General features: G+C 41.2%; 1 non-coding gene across 1 annotated transcript; it reads right to left on the minus strand.

The window, feature by feature from the left end:
* Positions 1–183: 183 nt before the first annotated feature.
* LOC112739630 (small nucleolar RNA R71) lies at positions 184–291 on the minus strand. The gene has a single exon (XR_003170561.1). It is a non-coding gene; the product is annotated as a small nucleolar RNA R71 (small nucleolar RNA).
* Between the last annotated feature and the right edge of the window lie 17,805 nt (positions 292–18,096).

Here is an 18,096-nt window from a genome sequence, read left to right on the forward strand (position 1 = left end):
ATCTGTGACACTGTTAAGACCAATGGGGTTGATCCCGAGGTCTACAGACTTATGCTTTTCCCCTTTGCTGTAAGAGACAGAGCTAGAATATGGTTGGACTCACAACCTAGAGAAAGCTTGAACTCTTGGAAAAAGTTGGTCAATGCTTTCTTGGCCAAATTTTTTCCACCTCAAAAGATGAGCAAGCTTAAAATGGAAGTCCAAACCTTCAGACAGAAGGAAGGTAAATCCTTCTATGAAGCTTGGGAAAGATACAAGCAATTGATCAGAAGGTGTCCTTCTGACATGCTTTCAGAATGGAGCATCTTAGGTATATTCTATAATGGTCTGTCTGATTTGTCCAAGATGCATTGGACCACTTTGCTGGTGGATCTCCTCATCTGAAGAAAACACCTGCAGAAGCCCAAGAACTCATTGAAATGGTTACAAATAACCAGTTCATGTATACTTCAGAAAAAAATCCTGTGAATAATGGGATGACTCAGAAGAAATGAGTTCTTGAGATTGATACTCTGAATGCCATATTGGCTCAGAACAAAATATTGACTCAGCAAGTCAATATGATTTCTCAGAATCTGACTGGATTGCAAGCTGCATCCGGTAGTACTAAAGAAGCCTCCTCTGAAGGGGAAGCTTATGACCCTGAGAATCTTGCAATGGAAGAGGTGAATTACATGGGAGAATCCTATGGAAATACCTATAATCCTTCATGGAGAAATCATCCAAATTTGTCATGGAATGATCAACAAAAGTCTCAACAAGGCTTCAATAATAATAATGGTGGGAGAAATAGGTTTGGCAATAGCAAGCCTTTTCCATCATCTTCTCAGCAACAGACAGAGAATTCTAAGCAGAGCTTCTCTGACTTAGCAACCATAGTCTCTGATCTATCTAAGACCACTCTCAGTTTCATGACTTAAACAAGGTCCTCCATCAGAAATTTGGTGGCACAAGTGGGTCAGCTGAGTAAAAGAGTTACTGAAATCCCTCATTGTACTCTCCCAAGCAATACAGAAGAGAATCCAAAGAGAGAGTGCAAGGCCATCAATATATCCAAAGTGGCCGAACCTATAGAGGAGGAAGAGGCAGTGATTTCCAGTGAGGAAGACCTCAATAGACGTCCACTGACCACTAAGGAGTTCCCTAATGAGGAACCAAAGGAATCTGAGACTCATACAGAGACCATAGAGATTCCACTGAACTTACTATTGCCATTCATGAGTTCTGATGAGTATTCTTCCTCTGAAGAAGATGAAAGTATTGTTGAAGAGTAAGTTGCTCGGTATTTAGGAGTAATCATGAAGCTGAATGCCAAGTTATTTGGTAATGAGAGTTGGGAGGATGAACTTCCATTGCTCATCAATGAACTAAATGCCTTGGTTCAGCAAAAATTACCTCAGAAGAAACCGGATCCCGGAAGGTTCTTAATTCCTAGCACCATAGGTACCATGACCATTGAGAAGGCTCTGTGTGACCTGGGGTCAGGTATAAACCTCATGCCACTCTCTGTAATGGAGAAACTAGGGATCTTTGAGGTACAAGCTGCAAGAATCTCACTAGAGATGGCAAACAAATCAATGAAACAGGCTTATGGACTTGTAGAGGATGTCTTAATAAAGGTTAAAGGCTTTTACATCCCTACTGACTTCATAATTATAGACACTGGGAAGGATGAGGATGAATCCATCATCCTTGGAAGGTACTTCCTAGCCACAGCAAGAGCAGTGATTGATGTGGACAGAGGAGAGTTAGTCCTGCAACTGAATGAGGACTACCTTGTGTTTAAGGCTCAAGGATCTTCCTCTGTAACCATGGAAAGGAAGCATGAAAAGCTTCTCACAATACAGAGTCAAGAAGAGCCCCCACATTCAAACTCTAAGTTTGGTGTTGGGAGGCCACCATCATGCTCTGAGTGTCTGTGAAGCTCTATAAGAGCTCACTGTCAAGCTATTGACATTAAAGAAGCGCTTATTGGGAGGCAACCCAATCTTATTTATCTATGTTAATTACTTTTACATTGTTATTTTATGTTTTCTGTAGGTTGATGATCATGTGGAGTCATAAAAATAGTTGCAGAATTAAAGTGGAATCAAAAACAGCATAAAAAATAGCATACCCTGGAGGACAGGCTTACTGGTGTTTAAATGCCAGTAAAGATAGCAGAATGGGCATTTAACGCCCAGTCTGGCAGCATTCTGGGCGTTAAACGCCAGAATTGGCAGACTGACTGGAGTTTAATGCGAGAAAAGGGTGTCTGGCTGGGCGTTAAACGCCAGAAAGGGACATTAGCCTGGCGTTTAATGCTAGGAAAGGCAGCAGACTGGCGTTTAAATGCCAGAAAAGGCTGTCCAGGGGCATTTAAATGCCAGAAAGGTACAGGGACCAGAATTCCTTGACACCTCAGGATCTGTGGACTCCACAGGATCCCCACCTTCCCCAACCCTTTTTCTCTCCTTTTCACACCATTCCATAACACTCTTCCCCAAAATAACCTCCACCAATCACCTCCATTTCTCCTCCAAAACCATCATACAACCTACCTACCCCTACCCATTCAAATTAAAACCATCTCCCTCCCAAAACAAACCCCTATTACAAGAATTCCCTCTCCACTCCACTCCTATATTAGCCCCTCATCACTCCTTCTTTTTCACACATCATAACCACCTAAAACCTTCCTTGGCCGAACCATTTACACACCTCCACCTCCTCCATCTCTTATTTCTCTAATCCTTTCTTTCTTCTTTTGCTCGAGGATGAGCAAACCTTTTAAGTTTGGTGTGGAAAAAAGCTCTGCTTTTTATTTTTCCATAACCATTAATGGCACCTAAGGCCAGAGAAACCTCTAGGAAGAGGAAAGGGAAGGCAGTTGCTTCCAACTCTGAGTTATGGGAGATGGAGAGATTCATCTCAAAAACCCATAACTAGAAAGAGGATGGAGCAAACAAGAGAGCCCACTTATGGACTGGTGCAGGAATTGTAAATCACACTTTTCACAACTCGTACCACTAACCAGCAAGTGCACTGGGTCGTCCAAGTAATACCTTACGTGAGTAAGGGTCGAATCCCACAGAGATTGTTGGCTTGAAGCAATCTATGGTTATCTTGTAATTCTTAGTCAGGATATCAATTATAATTATCAGTTTGGATTACGAAATATAAAAGAGCATGAATTAAATACTTGTTATGCAGTAATGGAGAATATGTTGGAGTTTTGGAGATGCTTTGACTTCTGAATCTCTGCTTTCCCCCTGTCTTCTTCTTAACGCACACAAGGTTCCTCCTATGGCAAGCTGTGTGTTGGTGGATCACCGTTGTCAATGGCTACCATCCGTCCTCTCAGTGAAAATGGTCCAGGTGCGCTGTCACCGCACGGCTAATCATCTGTCGGTTCTGACTCATGCTGGAATAGGATCCATTGATCCTTTTCCGTCTGTCACTATGCCCAACCCTTGTGAGTTTGAAGCTCGTCACAGTCATTTAATCCCTGAATCCTACTCGGAATACCACAGACAAGGTTTAGACTTTTCGGATTCTCAAGAATGCTGCCAATGGATTCTAGCTTATACCACGAAGATTCTGATTAAGGAATCCAATAGATACTCATTCAATCGAAGGTAGAATGGAGGTGGTTGTCAGTCACGCGTTCATAGGTTGAGAATGGTGATGAATGTCATGGATCATCACATCCATCATATTGAAGTGCGAATGAACATCTTAGATAGAAACAAGCATGTTTGAATAGAAAACAAAAATAATTGCATTAATTCATCGAGACACAGCAGAGCTCCTCACCCCCAACAATGGAGTTTAGAGACTCATGCCGTCAAAGAGTACAAAGTTTAGATCTAAAAATGTCATGAGGTGCAAAATAAATCTCTAAAAGTTGTTTAAATACTAAACTAGTGACCTAGGTTTACAGAAAATGAGTAAACTAAGATAGATAGTGCAGAAATCCACTTCTGGGGCCCACTTGGTGTGTGCTGGGGCTGAGACTTGAGCTTTACACGTGCCTAGGCTGTTTCTAGAGTTAAACGCCAGGTTGTAACCTGTTTCTGGCATTTAACTCCAACTTGTAACCTGTTTCTGGCGTTTAACGCCGGAATTCAACATGGAACTGGCGTTGAATGCCAGTTTACGTCATCTATCCTTGAGCAAAATATGGACTATTATATATTGCTGGAAAGCCCTGGATGTCTACTTTCCAACAAAATTGAGAGCGCGCCAATTGGAATCCTGTAGCTCCAAAAAATTCATTCCGAGTGCAGGGAGGTCAGAATCCAACAGCATCAGCAGTCCTTTTTCAGCCTGAATCAGATTTTTGCTCAACTCCCTCAATTTCAGCCAGAAAATACCTGAAATTACAGAAAAACACAAAAACTCATAGTAAAGTCCAGAAATGTGATTTTTATTTAAAAACTAATAAAAATATAATAAAAAGTTACTAAAACATATTAAAAACTACCTAAAAACAATGCCAAAAAGCGTATAACTTATCCGCTCATCATGGACCTCAACAAGAGCATGAGGAAGTCCCTTATCAAGAAATCCCTAAGATGTCTCAAGGGATGCATTTCCCTCCACATAACTATTGGGAGCAACTCAATGCCTCTTTAGGAGAATTGAGTTCCAACATGGAGTAACTAAGAGTGGAGCACCAAGAGCACTCCATCATCCCCCATGAAATCAGAGAGGACTAAAAGGCCATGAGAGAGGAGCAACAAAGGCAAGGAAGAGACATAGAGGAGCTCAAGAACTCCATTGGTTCTTCAAGAGGAAGAAGAAGCCACCATCACTAAGGTGGACCCGTTCTTTAATCTCCTTGTTTATTTTCTTTTCTGTTTTTGGTTTTTATGCTATATGTTTTAACTATGTTTGTGTCTTCATTACATGATCATTAGTGTTTAGTGTCTATGTCTTAAAGCTATGAATGTCCATGAATCTTTCACCTTTCTTAAATGAAAAATGTTTTCTGAAAAAGAAAAAGAAGTACATGAATTTTGAATTCTATCTTGAAAATAGTTCAATTATTTTGATATGGTGGCAATACTTTTTGTTTTCTAAATGAATGCTTGAACAGTGCGTATTTTTTATAGTGAAGTTTATGAATGTTAAAATTGTTGGCTCTTGAAAGAATAATGAAAAAAGAGAAATATTATTGATAATCTGAAAAATCATAAAATTGATTCTTAAAGCAAGAAAAAGTAGTGAAAAACATAAAGCTTGCGAAAAAAAATGGAGAAAAATAAAGAAAAAGAAAGAAAAAGAAAAAGCAAGCAAAAAAAGCCAATAGCTCTTTAAACCAAAAGGCAAGAGCAAAAAGCCAATAACCCTTTAAACTAAAAGGCAAGGGTAAAAAGGATCCAAGGCTTTGAGCATTAATGGATAGGAGGGCCCAAAGGAATAATATCCTGGCCTAAGCGGCTAAATCAAGTTGTCCCTAACCATGTGCTTGTGTCATGAAGGTCTAAGTGAAAAGCTTGAGACTGAGTGGTAAAAGTCGTGACCCAAAGCAAAAAGAGTGTGCTTAAGAACTCTGTGCACCTCTAACTGGGGACTCTAGCAAAGCTGAGTCACAATCTGAAAAGGTTCACACAGTTATGTGTCCGTGGCATTTATGTATCCGGTGGTAATACTGGAAAACAAAATGCTAAGGGTCACGGCCAAGACTCATAAAGTAGCTGTGTTCAAGAATCAACATACTAAACTAGGAGAATCAATAACACTATATGAATTCTGAGTTCCTATGGATGCCAATCATTCTGAACTTTAAAGGATAAAGTGAGATGCCAAAACTATTCAGAAGCAAAAAACTACTAGTCTCGCTCATCTAATTGAAACTAAGCTTCATTGATATTTTGAAATTTATTTATTTTTCTTCTTTTTATCCTATTTTGTTTTTAGTTGCTTGGGGACAAGCAACAATTTAAGTTTGGTATTGTGATGAGTGGATAATTTATACGCCTTTTGGCATTGTTTGTACATAGTTTTTAGTATGTTTTAGTTACTTTTTATTATATTTTTAGTAGTTTTTATGCAAAAATCACATTTCTAGACTTTACTATGAGTTTGTGTGTTTTTCTGTAATTTCAGATATTTTCTGGCTGAAATTGAGGGACCTGAGCAAAAATCTAATTCAGAGGCTGAGAAAGGACTGCAGATGCTGTTGGATTCTGATTGGCACGTTCTCAATTGGGCTAAAAAGCTAACATCTTGGGATTTCCATCAATATATAATAGTCCATACTTTGCCCGAGATTTGATGGCCCAAACTGGCGTTCAACGCCAGCCAGAGACCCTTTTCTGGCGTAAAACACCGGAACTGGCACCAGAACTGGAGTTAAACGACCAAACTAGCATCCAAGCAGGCGTTTAACTCTAGAAAAGGCCTATTCACGTGTAAAGCTCAATGCTCAGCCCAAGCACACACTAAGTGGGCCCCAGAAGTGGATTTCTGCACTCTCTGCACTTAGTTACTCAATTTTTGTAATCCTTAGTAACTAGTTTAGTATAAATACTATTCTTTCCTATTGTATTGGAAGAATATTATGCCATTTTTCACATTTGGAGGCTGGCCACATGGCCATGCCAAGACATTTTTCGCTTATATATTTTCTACGGTGGAGTTTCTACACCTCATAGATTAAGGTGCGGAGCTCTGCTGTTCTTCATGAATTAATGCAAGTACTATTGTTTCTCTTTCAATTCATGCTTACTTCTTCTCCAATATATACTCTTGTACTTAATTCAGTTAAGTCAGAATGAAGGGGTGACCCGTGACAATCACCCACTATCTTCGTTACTCGCTTAGCCAAGATCCGCATGCCTGACAACCACAAGCGGTCTACATGATGTTCAACGTAGTCATTGGACGACAACCGGAGTATAGTCACTTGGGTCTCTGATCCATGGATTTGACTTGCCTCTCCTGACAACAGAGCATTCGAATCTGTGAGATTAGAACCTTCGTCGTAGAGGCTAGAACCAATTGGCAGCATTCCTGAGATCCAAAAAGTCTAAACCTTGTCTGTGGTATTCCGAGTATGATCTGGGACGGGATGACTGTGACGAGCTTCAAACTCACAAATGTTGGGCACAGTGGCAATGTGAAAAAGGATAGAGAGATCCTATTCCGACACAAGTGAGAACCGACAGATGATTAGCCGTGCAGTAGCTGTGCCTGGTATTTTTCATCTGAGACGAGAGATCCGACAATTGATTAGCCGTACAGAAACCGTACCTGGACAATTTTCACTGAGAGGATGGATGGTAGCCATTGACAATGGTGATCCACCAACATACAGCTTGCCATGGAAGGCAGCACGCATGATTGAATGAAGACAATAGGAAAGCAGAGGTTCAGAAGCAACAAAGCATCTCCAAACGCTTATCTGAAACTCCCACCAATGAATTACATAAGTATCTTTATTTTAATTTACGTTTTATTTATCTTTCAATTATCAAAACTCATAACCAATTGAATCTACCTGACTAAGATTTACAAGATGACCATAGCTTGCTTCAAGCCGGCAATCTCCGCGGGATCGACCCTTACTCGCGTAAGGTTTTATTACTTGGATGACCCAGTGCACTTGCTGGTTAGTTGTACCGGAGTTGTGAAAAGTGTGATCACAATTCTGTGCACCAATAAGGATTATGATAATTGATCATGGTGAGTTTATGAAACTTATATGATGATCAAACATTCTTAAAATATAAATTAGGAAGTTAAAAATATTATCTGTTTATTTAAATTGCTTCCAATAGGTTGTTTGATATTTTTGTTAGTGTGCAGAAAAATTAGTTTCTATAATGGGCCAAAAAGCTACACTAGCCCACTTTGATCATTAAATTAAATTTGCCTTATGCAAAATTAAAAGTGGCTAAAATCTAAAGTTGGCCCGAGAAACTAATAAAAATCCCAAGTAAACTTTTCTCTTGGTCCAACATCATCATTGATCCAAACTAGAAGAAGAAAGAAGTGGATCAAGGCATGCTTCGGTTACCAACTCCATTTGTTATTGGAACCCAAATCTCAATTCAATTAACTTCATTCCTTGGTAACTGTTCCGAGGGTTACCTGAAACGTTGAGGTCGATCTCGGACTAGATTTTCCGGTCTGGTTGAGCCTGTCGTGTCCGACTTGCTAGAACTTGAGGTGCTGCTAGTCCTCGCTCACCGGAGGGTGGTGGTACCTGCAAGAGACTCTGATGCTTAAGTCAGTACGGGCTTTAAGTAGGTTTTTTGTAGAATTGGAGTATGAGTTATACCTGGGTGCTCCAGTGTATTTATTGTGGTGTTGGCCGATCTTCCTTGAGATAAGTTTGATATCTTATCTTATCTTTTCATGGGTGAGATCATATCTTTTGCCAACCGCTTCTTAGTAGGCGGTGACTCTTTGTTTTGGGCCTCTTTGGGCCTTAGTGGAGATCTTCCAAGCTTTTTTGTGAAGAGGTTGGTAGTGGGCCAACCTTTCATGAGGTCGGTCCCTTTGTCTTCGGCCAACCCGACCCTATAGCTCAGACCAGTGTATGAACAGTGTCCATGCTTAAGCTTCAACCTTTTCCTGAGGTTGTGCTCGTTCCCGAGCTTCGACCTTTTCTTGGGGGAGGTCGAGCTATAGCTTATTCCTGCTGAACATGCCCGAGGTGCTATTGCTCTATTTGGGCGAGTTTTGCGTCATTAATGTTGTTTCAAAATGCGAAGCATTTTTCCTTTTGCTCTTTAAATTCTGTGCCGTTCTCGAGTGCATTAGTTTCTTGGGTTCTTGCAAGAGCTTTAAAGGCTTCATTAAATTTGGACTTTTTACTCCTTGCCGTTTCGTTTCCCACTTTGTATTTTGTTTAAAATCAAAGGGGTTTTGTTTTCTTCAGTTTCTTGCTTCGATCTGCTTTCTTTTGCTTTCTAAGAAGAAGACCTTTCTTCACTTTATTTCGTAAATTTGCCCCAAGCTTTTTCCTTTCCTTGGAGCTTCGAGGCGATTGTTGGTGTGGATCATCCGTGATTTTGCCATGCGTTTGTTGTTACTGCTTTTTCTCATTTTAGGTTGGTACTTTGCTTTGTGCCTTTCGCATTCTTTTTCATGGTTGCGATCCTTCTGCTTGATGTTTAGTTTTTGCTGCATGCTTCTGTTTTTTATTTAAAGTTTTTATTTTTCTTTTTATTGTTGTTTTGGAAAGGCTGGAGCTTTTTCATTTTCTTCGATCTTTTTGCGCTTTTCTTTTCTATGTCTTCATTGCCTCCAAAGGGCGTCTCTGGGTTTGCAGTGGAGATTTTGATTTTTGTGAACCTTGGGGTGCCCTTTTGCTGCCGTGTTTCTGTTTATTTTTCATCTTCTCATTTCTTGTCGAGTTGTTTGGTAGTGACGCCCCTTTTATTTTCTTGCTGTAGGTGTAGTTTCTATGTCTTCTCATAGAAATATTGTTGAAATGTCCACAAAAGTTCCTCCTAGTATGGCTGACTGGTTAGATTCTATAGTTTTAGGAAGTGTCACTGTAGCGGACTCGGAATAGTGTGAAAAATTTAGGAGGTATCATAGGATTTATGGAAATAGGGAAGATAAGAAGGACTATGAGCAGGTGTCGCCCATCCCCGAGGAGAGGGTCAGTTTTCCTTCTTTAGATCGGGCAGAGCGCCCGTTCTTTTATGCGTACGACTGCTTTTTTACCAAGTTGGGTGTTACCCTTCCTTTTACTGAGTTTGAGATCGACATCCTCTGTAACTGTAATCTTGCCCCTTCTCGTCTTCATCCCAACTCTTGGGCCTTCATGAAGATTTTTCAGTTACTGTTTCAGGAGTTAGGTGTCTGACCTTCCCTTTGTATATTCATTTACCTGTTTGTGCTAACCAACCCGAGGCGGCCATGAAGAAGGCTTCTTAGATCTCCTTTCGGGCTACCCAGGATAGGAAAGTTTTTTCTATATTTGATGACTCCTTTCATGATTTTAAAAACTTCTACTTCAAAGTTCGGGTTGTAGATGATGTTCATCCTTTTTTTCTTGATGAGAATAAGGAACCCCTCTTTCCCCTTTGGTGGCAAGAAAACCCTGTAGTTCTTAAGTATTCTTCAGAGAGTCTTGATGAGGTAGAGAGGGCCTTTGTGGGTGTTTTGGAGGAGTACTGGGGGGAGCCTCCTCACTTGGATACAAAGAAGGTTTTAGGGGATCCTGCTCTTCTCCGTTCTGAGCTAGGTAGTGCCCGACCTCTTTAAAATTCTTACTGTCTTTGTTTTGTTATCATTTGTTGCGTAATAGTTTTTTGTGATATTCTTTTTCAGAGATGGTTTCTGGCTCTGACTCGATGAAGGTCCTTGGCAAGACCAAGAAAATGGTGGCCGCCCAGAACTTACAGAGAAAGACGTCAGGGGAGGGTTCTTCCCAGGTCCCGCCGAAGAAGCCAGACTCGTGACCTCAAGGTCTGAGGAAGATTATTCCGACTCCTCAAGTTCGGGTGGCCTCTAATGATCCACCTCTTATGACTTCTGGTGCTGCCTCTTCCCCTTCTTCGTCTAGGCCTTCTCCCAAAAGGCAAAGAACTGTTGGTGCTTACAACCTCGATGATAAGGATTTTGATGATGTAACCTTTGCTGCGGAGCACATCGCTCCATATGGGTTTGTTCCAACTGATGATGTGTCCATCCTTAAGCATCTCGATTTTATATCTAGGAACAGTATTCAGATGGCTAATCTCAGTGCTGCGTTGTCGAGGGAGTTCAAAAAGTACCATATTAATGCTACCAGCGCCTTCCTTAGGAGTGCTAAGGCTGATTGTGAGAGGGTGGAGGGGTTGAGACTTGAGCTAGAGGTAAAAAATGTTGGAGCTTTCTGTGGAGAGGGAGAATGCCCAGGCTACCATGGCAGAGGCGGCTGCCAACTTGGCTGAAGATATGGCGAAGAAGGCTAAGGAGAGCTACACCCGGACTTATGGTAAGCTTCTGGAGGTTAAGGAAAAACTCCAGTCTTCTTATAATGATTACACTGAGCTGCATGGTCACATAGTGAATGGCATGACCGCTCTGTACGAGAATTTGAAAGCTCATGTCCGGGTTCTTACTCCTAATGCCGACCTCGCCTTATTTAGCATGGACAACATTGTGGAGGATGGCAAGATTGTGACTGCCCCTGATGATGATGAGGTTCCTCCTTCTGACTCGAAGGCCAAGGCTTCTACAGCCCCTTCTACTGATACATCCCAACCTGAGGCAGACCCTGATGTGGAGATCTTAAATGGCCCGGATGGTGTCATCGGAGCTGTCCCGATTTCAGTCATTCCTCCAGCTCCTCAGGATGTGGCGATGGGGGCTAAGCTGGATCCCTTGTGACTTCTCTTTTTTACTGCTCTTTTGATTATGCGTTGGTATGGTCCGACTTTTGGACCTTTAAACTCTTTATATTGTAACTTTTTGAGTAGTTCTCTGACACTTGCAGTTGCTCTCTAGCAACTTTAAGTTTTTAATCAAAACACCTTTACTCTTGGGTTGCCATTGCGTATCCTTTGAGTCTTTAATGTTTATCTTTTTTGAAATTTCCTTGTTTTGATTGCTCTGGTGGTGTGCTGGCCGATTTCTACGGAGATGCCTTTATCTTTTGTTGTTGTTTCAACCTTTTATGGCCTTTGTCCTGGGATAGTGTCCCTTTGTGGGTTTTCCACCCTCGTCTTAGGATTAGGTTTTTGCGCTTTCCCGGCAAGCATCCTTTCTGACGACATTAAGGTAGTGCTCATTTCATGAACTTCTACCTTTGCTTATTGGTCTGCGCCTCTTCTAGTTGTGCTGACAACCTTTCTGAGTTGCTTTGGTTCTGCTTTTGGCGATTTCATCCTTGCAGCTTGTTGCTTCGCGTTGCAGGCTTTTAGTCGGTTTCCAATAACTTTCTAGGTAGTGTTCTGCTCTGAACCTTTTACCTTTTAGATTATTTGGACGACCTTTGAGCCTTATTTGGGCTTTTTAAGTAGCATCCTTTTTTGGACTCCTACCTTTTAGCTTAGCAACCTTGATACTAGGTTTTTCAATCTTTTTTACCTTCACGTAGTTAGGAAGGCATTGTTCCCTTTTTAGTGATCCTTTAGCTGGTCCGACTTCTCTGTCGGGCCTTTTTAAGTTATTTTTTGCAACCCCATTTTTTATCCGGCCTCGTCAGGCCGCTTTATACGGGTTTCTTTTATAACTTGTCACATTAATTTTGGCCTTGTCGCTTCACCTTGCCGACCTTTCCTGGTCAAACAATGAATTTTGCATTTTTTGAGCATAAATTAATGCGCCTTGGTAGGAAACTTTTTTAGGGAATTTCTATTTTTATTAAAATAAAAAGCAATGAATCAAGAATGTAAATAAGAGTATATACGTGTGTGGGGTTACCCTGCAAGTCAAGCCGCCCTCAGGTCTTGGCCTAGTGCCTCATTAAAAAACCTTTAGTGGGAAAAAGAGCACACTTTGGCTCAATACCTTTTTCTAGCTATAGTACATTTTTAGGTTACAAGCGTGCCATGACCTCGGGAGCTCCCGCCCTTGGAGGTTAGCCACCCTATAGTAACCTTTTCCTAGTACTTCCGTAATCCAGTATGGTCCTTTCCGATTAGCAGCTAGCTTTCCTTCTCCTTACCGGCCTATTCCGATATCATTTCGGATTAGGATGAGGTCATTGGTAGCGAATCTTCATTAGATTACCTTCCGGTTGTACCTTGAGGCAATTCGACGCTTCAGGGCTTCCTCTCTAATCCGAGCTCTTTCTCGGACTTCTGGAAGCAGGTCGAGTTCTTCCTTTTGTGCTCCGGGGTTGGTGTCGTGATTGTAGAAGATTACCCTAGGGGATCTCTCATCTACTTCTATAGGGATCATTGCCTCCATTCCGTAAGCATGTCGGAAGGGTGATTCTCCCATGGTGGAGTGAGGTATTATCTGATACGCCCATAGAACTTGAGGGAGCTCTTCAGCCTAAGCTCCTTTCGCATCCTGTAATCGATGCTTGAACCCGGCCATTATGACTTTGTTGACGACCTCCGCCTATCCGTTGGCTTGCGGGTGTTTGGTGCACGAAATTATGATCATCAACAATGGCGCCAAAGACATGGAGCTCTCAAACGTGAATCACACTTTGTCACAATTCCGTACAACTAACTAGCAAGTGCACTGGGTCGTCCAAGTAATACCTTACGTGAGTAAGGGTTGATCCCACGGAGACTGTCGGCTTGACGCAAGCTATGGTCATCTTGTAAATCTCAGTCAGGTAGATTCAAATAGTTATGGAGGATTGATAATTAAAGATAAATAAAATATAAAATAAAGATAGAGATAGAGATACTTATGTAATTCATTGGTAGGAATTTCAGATACGCGTATGAAGATGCTTTGTTCCTCCTAAACCTCTGCTTTCCTATTGCCTTCTTCCAATCATTCATACTCCTTTCCATGGCAAGCTTTATGTTGGGCATCACCGTTGTCAATGGCTACTTCCCGTCCTCTCAGTGAAAATGTTCTACGCATGCTGTCACCGCACGGCTAATCATCTGTCGGTTCTCGATCATGTTGGAATAGGATCCATTGATCCTTTTGCGTCTGTCACACGCCCAACACTCGCGAGTTTGAAGCTCGTCACAGTCATTCCTCTCCAGATCCTACTCAGAATACCACAGACAAGGTTTAGACATTTCGGATCTCAGGAATGGCCGCCACTAATTCTAGCCTATACCACGAAGGTTCTAATCTTAGATTAGAAACCCAAGAGATACACATTCAAGCTTGTTTGCATGTAGAACGGAAGTGGTTGTCAGGCACGCGTTCATAGGTGAGAATGGTGATGAGTGTCACATAATCATCACATTCATCATGTTCTTGTGTGCGAATGAATATCTTAGAGAAGAAGTAGGCGTGAATTGAATAGAAAAACAGTAGTACTTTGCATTAATTCATGAAGAACAGCAGAGCTCCACACCTTAATCTATGGTGTGTAGAAACTCCACCGTTGAAAATACAAAAGTGATAATGGTGGTCATTGGCTTCGGCCCCAGAGAGGAAACCTGAAGAACCAAGATGAAAATACAATAGTAAAAGGTCCTATTTATAGAGAACTAGTAGCCTAGGGTTTACAGAAATAAGTAATTAATGCAGAAATCTTCTTCCGGGCCCACTTGATGTGTGCTTGGGCTGAGCATTAAAGCTTCCATGTGTAGAGACTTTTCGTGGAGTTAAACGCCAGTAAAGTCCAGAAATGTGATTTTTATTTAAAAACTAATAAAAACATAATAAAAACTAACTAAAATATACTAAAAACATACTAAAAACAATGCCAAAAAGCGTATAATTTATCCGCTCATCACAACACCAAACTTAAATTGTTGCTTGTCCCCAAGCAACTGAAAATCAAATAGGATAAAAAGAAGAGAATATACAATGAATTCCAAAAACATCTATGAAGATCAGTATTAATTAGATGAGCGGAGCTTTTAGCTCTTTGCTTCTGAACAATTTTGGCATCTCACTTTATCCTTTGAAGTTCAGAATGATTGGCTTCTATAGGAACTCAGAATCTAGATAGTGTTATTGATTCTCCTAGTTAAGTATGTTGATTCTTGAAGACAGCTACTTTATGAGTCTTGGCCGTCACCCAAAGCATTTTGTTTTCCAGTATTACCACCTGATACATAAATGCCACAGACATATAACTGGGTGAACCTTTTCAGATTGTGACTCAGCTTTGCTAGAGTCCCCAATTAGAGGTGTCCAGAGCTCTTAAGCACACTCTTTTTGCTTTTGGACCACGACTTTAACCGCTCAGTCTCAAGTTTTCACTTGACACCTTCACGCCACAAGCACATGGTTAGGGACAGCTTGGTTTAGCCGCTTAGGCTAGGATTTTATTCCTGTGGGCCCTCCTATCCACTGATGCTCAAAGCCTTGGATCCTTTTTATTTTACCCTTGCCTTTTGGTTTAAAGGGCTGTTGGCTTTTCCTGCTTGCTCTTTCTTTCTCTTTTTTTTTTCGCATTTTTTTCATTCATTTTTTTTCGCATATATATATATTTTGCAAGCTTTTCACTGCTTTTTCTTGCTTCAAAAATCAATTTTATGATTTTTCAGAGTATTAAAAAACATTTCTCCTTTTCCATCATTATTTCAAGAGCCAACAATTTTAACATTCATGAATTAACAAATTCAAAAAATATGCACTGTTCAAGCATTCATTCAGAAAAACAATAGTATTGCCACCACATCAAAATAACTAAACTGTTTTAAAATTTGAAATTCATGCACTTCTTTTTCTTTTTCAATTAAAAACATTTTTCATTTAAGAAAGGTGATGGATTCATTTTCATTGCTATAAGGCATAGACACTTAGACACTAGTGATCATGTAATAAAGATACAAACATAAATAAACATAAAGCATAAAAATTCGAAAAACAGAAAATAAAGAACAAGGAATTTAAAGAACGGGTCCACCTTAGTGATGGCGGCTTGTTTTTCCTCTTGAAGATCTAATGGAGTGCTTGAGCTCCTCAATGTCTCTTCCTTGCCTTTGTTGCTCCTCTCTCATGACTCTTTAGTCTTCTCTAATTTCATGGAGGAGGATGGAATGCTCTTGGTACTCCACCCTTAGTTGTCCCATGTTGGAACTTAATTCTCCTAGGGAGGTGTTGATTTGCTCCCAATAGTTTTATGGAGGAAAATGCATCCCTTGAGGCATCTCAGGGATTTCATGGTGAGGAATTTTCTCATGTCCATGAGTGGGATCTCTTGTTTGCTCCATCCTTTTCTTAGTGATGGGCTTATCCTCATCAATGAGGATGTCTTCCTCTATGTCAATTCCAGCTGAATTGCAGAGGAGACAAATAAGATGAGGGAAGGCTAACCTTGCCAAAGTAGAGGACTTGTCTGCCACCTTGTAGAGTTCTTGGGATATAACTTCATGAATTTCTACTTCCTCCCTAATTATGATGCTATGGATCATGATAGCCCGGTCTATAGTAACTTCAGACCGGTTGCTAGTGAGAATGATTGAGCGTTGGATGAACTCCAACCATCCCCTAGCCACGGGCTTGAGGTCATGCCTTCTTAGTTGAACCGGCTTCCCTCTTGAATCTCTCTTCCATTGAGCGCCCTCTTCACAGATGTCTATGAGGGCTTGGTCCAACCTTTGATCAAAGTTGACCCTTCTAGTGTAGGGGTGTGCATCTCCTTGCATCATGGGCAAGTTGAATGCCAACCTTACATTCTCCAGAATAAAATCTAAGCATTTTCCCCGAACCATTGTAAGCCAATTCTTTGGGTCCGGGTTCACACTTTGATCATGGTTCTTGGTGATCCATGCATTGGCATAGAACTCTTGAACCATTAAGATTCCGACTTGTTGAATGGGGTTGATGAGAACTTCCCAACCTCTTCTTCGAATCTCATGTCGGATCTCCGGATATTCACCCTTTTTGAGTTTGAAAGGGACCTCGGGGATCACCTTCTTCTTGGCCACAACTTCATAGAAGTGGTCTTAGTGCACCCTTGAGATGAATCTCTCCATCTCCCATGACTCAGAGGTGGAAGCTTTTGCCTTCCTTTTTCTCTTTCTAGAGGTTTCTCCGGCCTTAGGTGCCATAAATAGTTATGGAAAAAACAAAAAGCAACGCTTTTACCACACCAAACTTAGAAGATTTGCTCGTCCTCGAGCAAAAGAAGAAAGAAGAGAGTAGAAGAAGACGAAATAGAGGAGATGGAAGGGGCTTAGTGTTTCGGCCAAGGGGGAGAAGTAGTGTGTATGTTGTGTGAAAATGAAGGAGTGAAGATGGCTTTATATAGGAGTGAAGAAGGGGGTACGCTTCGGCAATTATGGGTGGGTTTGGGTGGGAAAGTGGTTTGAATTTGAATGGTGAGGTAGGTGGGGTTTTATGAAGGATGGATGTGAGTGGTGAAGAGAATGGTGGGATTTAATAGGTGAGGGGTTTTTGGGGAAGAGGTATTGAGGTGATTGGTGAATGGGTGAAGAAGAGAGAGAGAGGTGGGGTAGGTGGGGATCCTATGAGGTCCACAGATCCTGAGGTGTCAAGGATATCTCGTCCCTGCACCAAGTGGCGTGCAAAAATGCCCCTTTCTGCCAATCCTGGCATTAAATGCCAGGCTGCTGCCCATTTCTGGCGTTTAACGCCAGCTTCTTGCCCTTTTTTGGCATTAAACGCCAGTTCTGTGCCCCTTTCTGGCGTTAAACGCCCAGAATGGTGCCAGACTGGGCGTTTAACGCCCATTCTGCTGCGCTTACTGGTGTTTAAACGCCAGTAGCTTACTCCTCCAGGGTGTGCTGTTTTTCATTCTATTTTTCAGTTTGTTTTTGCTTTTTCAATTGTTTTTGTGACTTCTCATGATCATCAACCTATAGAAAATATAAAATAACAATGGAAGATAGAAATTTAATATAGATAAGTAAAAATTGGGTTGCCTCCCAACAAGTGCTTCTTTAATGTCAATAGCTTGACAGTGGGCTCTCATGGAGCCTCACAGATTCTCAGAGCATGATGATAGCCTCTCAACACTAAACTTAGAGTTTGAATGTGGGGATTTTGTTTGACTCTATATTGATAGAAGCTTTTCATGCTTCCTCTCCATGGTTACAGAGGGAGATCCTTGAGCTTTAAACACAAGAGAGTCCTCATTCACTTGAAGGATCAATTCTCCTCAGTCAACATTAATTACAGCTTTTGCTGTGGCTAGGAAGGGTCTGCCAAGGATGATGGATTCATCCATACACTTCTCAGTCAATAGGATTATGAAATCAACAGGGATGTAGTGGCCTTCAACCTTTACCAAGACATCCTCTACAAGTCCATAAGCCTATTTCTTTGAATTGTCTGCCATCTCTAATGAGATTCTTGCAGCTTGTACCTAAAAAATTCCTAGTATTTCCATTACAGAGAGAGGCATGAGGTTTATACTTGACCCTAGGTCACACAGAGCCTTCTCAAAGGTCATGGTGCCTATGGTGTAAGGTATTGAGAACTTTCCAGGATCTTATCTCTTTTGGGGTAATCTCTGCCTAGTCAAGTCATCCGGTTCTTTGGTGAGCAAGGGGGGTTCATCCTCCCAAGTCTCATTACCAAATAACTTGGCATTTAGTTTCATGA

The sequence above is a fragment of the Arachis hypogaea genome, chromosome 13, assembly GCF_003086295.3.
Source record: "Arachis hypogaea cultivar Tifrunner chromosome 13, arahy.Tifrunner.gnm2.J5K5, whole genome shotgun sequence".
Lineage (NCBI taxonomy): Eukaryota > Viridiplantae > Streptophyta > Magnoliopsida > Fabales > Fabaceae > Arachis > Arachis hypogaea.